Source organism: Muntiacus reevesi, chromosome 15 (assembly GCF_963930625.1).
Source record: "Muntiacus reevesi chromosome 15, mMunRee1.1, whole genome shotgun sequence".
Classification (NCBI taxonomy): domain Eukaryota; kingdom Metazoa; phylum Chordata; class Mammalia; order Artiodactyla; family Cervidae; genus Muntiacus; species Muntiacus reevesi.
The window spans coordinates 47,501,832-47,508,921 of record NC_089263.1 but is presented as its reverse complement, the minus strand read 5'-3'; the positions used below and the strand labels follow the sequence as shown (position 1 = coordinate 47,508,921).

General features: G+C 35.9%; 1 pseudogene; it reads left to right on the top strand.

The window, feature by feature from the left end:
* Positions 1–3,889: 3,889 nt before the first annotated feature.
* LOC136147425 (large ribosomal subunit protein uL30 pseudogene) lies at positions 3,890–4,627 on the top strand (annotated as a pseudogene).
* Positions 4,628–7,090: the final 2,463 nt, after the last annotated feature.

Below are 7,090 nucleotides of genomic sequence, written 5' to 3'. Positions count from 1 at the left end.
CCATCCAGGTTGGCCTAGGATTTGCAGGACCTGTGTGGTGGCTCACCTTCTCCCTCAGGCGACACTGCATCCATCTCTTCTTTTCATGGCGCTGATCCCTAAAAAACATCTCACACTTCGCTCTTCATCTTGACATCTGAACAGAAGAAGGAAACATATAGCAGTGCCTTCACAGGCAGCACGTCATTGGCAGCTTGGACCCCTAACTGTGGCCGGTGTAAGCTGAGAGCACGCACAGGCCCCACTTGCTTCAGCATTTCCCCCTTTGGGGCAAGGCTGCAGTGAGGTGAGAGGGGAAAATACAACGTACCAGGGCCAGCTCGGGCCCCACCCTCACGGCTTCCGCTCCAGCAGCTTGAGCAGACCCCGCCCGGAAAGGGCGGTGATACCCAGTGAGCAATGGAAAGTCTTACCTCAAACCCCGCTCTGGCTCTTGCGCCCCTACCAAGGTGAACGAACAGATGTAACAACACAGAAGCAGACCCACCAATATAGCAAATAAGTCAGTGGTTAACACAGGGGAGAGTGTTGGAGGGAAGGGTGGAATAGGTGATGGTTACTAAGAGTCATAAGCTACCGGTTATAAAACAAGTCAAAGTAACATAATGTACAGCACATGGAATACACTCAATATTTTGTAATACCTTTGTATGGTGTGCAATCTATAAAAAATCCAATCACTATATTGAACACCAAAAACTAACAGAGTCAACTCTACCTCAATAACTTTAAAAATTATTTTAAAAGTAACTTAAAAATTTGGAGAGAAAAGAAAGAAAAAAGAAGGGAGAGAGAGTAAGAGGAAGACAGCCGTCCTTGACTCTTTCAAATATAGTTTCATTGGGTCTTAATATTTTTAAGGAAATAACTGCTAATGAATGAAGATACAGGCTAAGCAGTTATAGTAATCAGTTCCAACTTGACCTCTATTAAATATAAAGCATGTAACAACATGAATCTAAAAGGTTGAACTGAAACTGGGCTAGCAAAATTGCTCAAAGATATATAAGAAGTTTATCTGTAAATACTTCATTTTTCATCTTTTTTCACTCAAAATTTTATATGCTCTTTTATGTTCATATTCTCCTTTAAATATTTACAATATCACTATGGGAGACAAGTTAGTGTAAATAGCAAGCTACATTTTCATTCTCTTCTAATCTGTTGAGCAAAGGGGACCCAGGGAACTCATAAAGGTAGATGAATTTAATCAACTTAAACAATGCCTAATTTGTGACTCTAAACATCTACACTCATTCCTAAAACTATTGTTGAAAGAGACTGATCATATATATTGCATGTGACAGAATACATTTTCATTCCATTCTTTCATGATAATAAGCCTCATAACTTCAGTCTGAAAAGTTTTATAGACTTATACATATATATGTAAATATATAATTATGCCAAAAATGTAAAAGCATTATGCATATCTAAAGCAGATATGTGTTAAAACTAGAATAATTTCTGAAGAGACACCTTAGGTCCATTAACATCATAATATATGAATTATCATACCAGGTTAAGCACCATTACCTCAAATTTAATAAAAGACAAAAAATGAGCTTATTAGACAGATATAGATATTCTGTTAGAGGTCAGTCTCAAATATTCAGGCTTCATTTAATAACTCTCGAGGTATATAGGTTTCAGATTGAAATTTTCAGTGGTAAGTCTTTTTAGTACATCCCTTATATTTGACTGTAAGCACTTTATAAGTAGGATTTGTGTCTGAGCCATCTTCCTCTTCTAAACTCCACTCCAAAGACCTACCACTGTTCTTTTGTAATAGTAAGTTTTTAGGGAATTACACGGGGCTTTTAAGACATGTCATGTCATTTTATGGTTGGTGAAAATAACTTTACTGAATTAGAAATAAATACATAAAAATTCTGGGATTATCTCCTCTACTGATTCATCCTACTTTACCAAGTATTTGGGGAACCTATTCTCCCTGAGTTAAAATCAATTTAAGTTTCAGTTCTATCTATAACCAAGAAAGACCAATTATTTAGGTATTCAATAACAGGCACAAAATTGTACTAAAATTGTTTAATAAAATAATATGTTTCTACAACAGTTCTCTCACATATATGAAAAGAAAAGTAACTCTGCCTTTTTTAGTGAAAAGTGTTTTATCAGAGAAAAGGCAAGGAATTGTCCAAGATAAATGTTCAATTAAAAAATAGAACATATATATCTATGTATCTTTGTGTATAACTTACTGAGATACATGCATAAATGTATGTGCATAATTCTTCAAGACATTTATTCATTTCAACCAAACAAAATTTTCAAGTAATCATTGGACTGATGGAGCTAGTGGGATATTGGTGACTCCAAATATTTTGCTCAGCAATTTTTGTGTTTTCATACTGACAGGTGATGAATTAGAAGTAACACCATATATTGGTTTATGGTTTTATTTACTTAGTGATTTGAAATTAATCAAACAAATACTACCATGCCTAGAGTTAAAATACATATGGAATTTTGAACAAATACACCACATAAATATACTTATAGTCTATTAAAGATTGCAGAATAACTGCATGCATTTCTCTTTCCTTTCAAAAAGTCATTCACCTGACAGTAAGAAAAATTAAAGCATTGCTTACACACATAAGGAAAACAGGAAAAAATAGTAGGCATGAAATTTCAAAACATTTTGGAAAAGGAAACAACTGGCAGAATCTGTTTTAACTTACGAAAGCAATGACAAATGCAATGCTTGGAACGGGAGAGACAGGTGAAAAGGGAGACAGTATTACCTATCACCTGCTGAAGGACTAGCAATTCGTGATTCCACCACATAACACAGAGCCAATGGTCAGGAAAGGGAGTAAAGATCAGGAAACGTGAAAGTTTTGTGTTCAAACAGGAATACCTGTCACCCTCTCTCTATGAATGTAACTGATAACTATCACCAACAGATTTCATATGTCTTGCAGTGAATCGCTCATATTAAAGTGTCTATTTTAATGCAAGACACTAGACTCCTGAAGCTAAACAGCTAAACAGAAATGATGGGGGAAAAAGTGCTGAAAGCATCTCAGGAAAAACTTGCTTGCCACCTAATCACGCTGTAACAAAACCATTCACTTAGTGAACTAAGCTCACGGCAATATCAATTCTAATCTATGCTTTATGCCTTACTTTTAAGTATAAATGCTTTATCAAAGATAGCCAGATATTTGAGATAAAAATCTTTATCAAAAAAGGGAAGAAACTAAAACAAAGAAATAAAGAAGGCAGGCAATCTAGAGAAAATATAAAAATGCAGAAAGTAGAAAATATCTTTTTAAAAGTATAATCTATAATTGATGTCCTCGAAAAATAAAGATATTTTGTTCACAAAGTAAGAAGATAATAAAATAACAGAGAAATAACAACTTCTAGATATTAAAAATAGGATGCCTAAGTTTTTAAGTCAAAGGATAAAATTAAAATAAAAAGACAAGGACTTGTATTATATAATTTCCTAAAAGGAAAAGGCTAGAAAGAGAAAGAAATGACCTATCCAAAGGAAAATTACAAAAATATCCAAGAGTTGAAGTCCAAAATTGCTGACTGAACACATGCCAAGTCGCTTCAGTTGTGTCCCACTCTTTCCAACCCTATGAACCGTAGTTCTCCAGGCTCCCCTGTCCATGGGATTTTTCAGGCAAGAATACTGAAGTGGGTTGTGATGCCCTCCTCCAAGGGATCTTCCCAATGCAGGGATCAAAACCACATCTCTTACATCTCCTGCATTGGCAGGTGGATTCTTCACCATTTAGTGCCATTCACTGATTGAATGGGCACACTTAGTTGTGGACTAAATGAATGTAGATCACATCAGTGAGAAATCTTGAGTTTTAAACTCCTTGAACCAGCCCCGGCTGGAACCATGGACGGTGCAGAAGAGAAGAAAAAGAAGATTCCTGCTGTGCCAGAAACCCTTAAGAAAAAGTGAAAGAATTTCACAGAGCTTAAGATCAAGCGCCTGAGAAAGAAGTTTGCCCAAAAGATGCTTCGAAAGGCAAGGAGGAAGCTTATTTATGAAAGAGCTAAGCATTACCACAAGGAATACAGGCACATGTACAGGACTGAAATTCGAATGGCTAGGATGGCCCGAAAAGCTGGCAACTTCTATGTATCCGCGAAACCCAAATTGGCATTTGTCATCAGGATCAGAGGTATCAACGGTGTGAGCCCAAAGGTTCGAAAGGGCTCCTTCGCCTCCGGCAGACCTTCAGTGGCACCTTTGTGAACCTCAACAAGGCATCAATTAACATGCTGAGAATTGTGGAGCCATACATTGCATGGGGGTACCCAAATCTGAAGTCTGTAAATATTGATCTACAAGCGTGGTTATGGCAAAATCAACAAAAAGCGAATTGCCCTGACAGACAACGCATTGATTGCTCGATCTCTTGGGAGATACGGAATCATCTGCATGGAGGATCTGATTCATGAGATCTACACCATTGAAAAACGTTTCAAAGAAGCAAACAACTTCCTGTGGCCCTTTAAATCATCTTCTCCACCAGGTGGAATGAAGAAAAAGACCATCCATTTTGTAGAAGATGGAGATGCTGGCAACAAGGAAGACCAGATTAACAGGTTTATTAGAAGGATGAACTAAGGTATCTACCAGGATTACTTTTGTAATCTGGTCCATTTAATGAACAATTGAAACAAATTGAAATGTAAAAAAAATAAATAAATAAAAAATAAATTCCTTGAACCAAAAACATTATACAAACACAAACAGTATTCAGAATGGTATCAGAAAATTCAATGATATACTGTATCCTAGAAGACACTGGAAATACACCTTCAGCACTCTGAGGGAAGGTTACTCCATCCTAAAATTCTATACATACTCAATTTAGCAAGGTCGCAAAAACTGATTTTGCTATTCAGCAACATGAGAGAGTTATTGAAAAAAGAAGATAGGACTGAAGAGGTTGAGAATTCAACCGCGGATCACAGAGTAAAGGAGACAGCAGGATGAAGACTTGCAGCAGGCCGGGAGAGCTCCCAAACCACTCTGTAGCAAGAAGGCAGAGAAGTGTGTGAACAAAGACTATTAAAAAATAATCTCAATTGATAGTTTATTGATGTTTGTGGATTTAAAAGTGTTGGTATTTGGAAAAATATTTGACAAGAGTTGTGGACTCAAAAAAAACAAGAGTTGTGGACTCAAAAAGATCATTAAACTAAGCAAATGGGAAAAAGTGAAAAAATGCTTAATTCAAGGAAATAAGAAAGCTGTATAACAAAGGAATTATATGATAGAACGCTAACATTGTTCTTCAAAATGTGGTCGCTGACTGGCTACCAGTCCTCAACTGTGCATTACCATGTAGTGAGGAGATAAGTAGCTTCAGTAAATCAACTACATCAATGAGCACATTGTTTTTCCCCGCAGGTATTTTATTTTTTTCATACAAGATTTTCTCTAGGAAAGAAATATATTGATTTTCTTTCCTACAAGGGCCCCTTTTTCTATTGCAACCCCTGCAGTTTGAGTATTATTATGTTAGTATAGCTTTCTGGCTATGAGTTTAAACAAAAATTCTGACAAAAGTGTTGTGAAGATTGACAGAAGAAGAAGCAAAAACAGTTAATACAGAAAGAGCTATAATTTCCAATTACACAGGATGAAGTTAATGTTTATCTAAAATATATAAATCAAAGACAGCAGTATAAGAAAAATATTAAGATATACTGAAGAAAGTTTTAAATGCTAATGCTAACATTGTTTGTCTTTACAAACAATACTGAAGGTGAGCAAGGGTTGGACAGCAAAATTTTCTATATTTGCTATACAATGAAAATTTGACATATAATGAAATTGCTATATTTCATTAAAGCCATTTAGCATTGGTATACCCTTATCCATATACATATATTACTTTGATAAAAATTTTGATTTTAAATAGTCTATAAAAACTCTTTATTAAGAGTTTGTTTATGGTCAAATAATTTCACATATATTGAGAACATATTTGCATATCAAAGATCTGAATATTTGATGAGTACAATAGTTGAATCATGTTTAAGAACTTTGACAAAATAAAAAAATAATAAAACATTAGATGAATCAAATACAAAGTGAAAATAGCTTTAAAAGCACTAAAAAATGAGAAGAAGCATTACAGAGGGGAAGAGGAACAAAAATTATTAAAATTAAAGAGAGATATCATTATAAATAATCACTAGAAAGTTTCCAGCAGCACGCCACAGGGCTCTGGTTCATATGTTCAGCTGTGTCCAACTCTTTGCAACCCCATGGACTTTAGCCCTCAGGTTTTGCTGTCCATGGAATTTTTCAGGCAAGAATACTAGAGTGGGTTGCCTACTCCAGGGGATCTTCCTGACCTGGGGATTGAACTCATGTCTCTTGCGTCTCCTGCAGTGGAGGCTGATTCTTTACCACTGAGCCACAATAGCTTATAATAGATACAAATAAATATAATATAGGAAACATGTCTTACAACCCTGAATATTACAGAAGTATATTGGGAACAAGAAAGGAACACATTCCAGAAATGTGACAGTACTCTGTCAATAACTACTAAGAATTTCCAAAATAGCATACCTAAAGCTTCCCTTGTGGCTCACTGGTAAAGTATCCGCCCACAATACAGGAGACCTGAGCTCAATACCTGGCTTGGGAAGATCTCCTGGAGAAGGAAAAGGCTCCCCACATCAGTATTCTGGCCTAGAGAATCCCATGGAGTGTATAGTTCATGGCGCCACAAACAGTTGTACATGACTGAGCAACTTTCACGTCACTTCACAAAGTTGAAATGGTGGACCTCAACCTAGGAGCTCAGTATAGAGCTTGTCACAATTTAATAAGTACTAACTCGTTGGAGCAAATATTCAATGTACTACACTTAGGAGCCTGCATTTAATTGGAAAGTGAAGAAAAACATTTATATAAATATGTGACTAGTTTTAAAATCATATGGAGAACGACTCATTTGAAGAACTCTGTGTCTTTTAAAGAACCAAACTGAAAAAGCAACTTTAGTCTCCCGCTGAATGCTGACTAGATTAATTAAGGTAGACAGAACTGACTGCTGTAATTGAATTA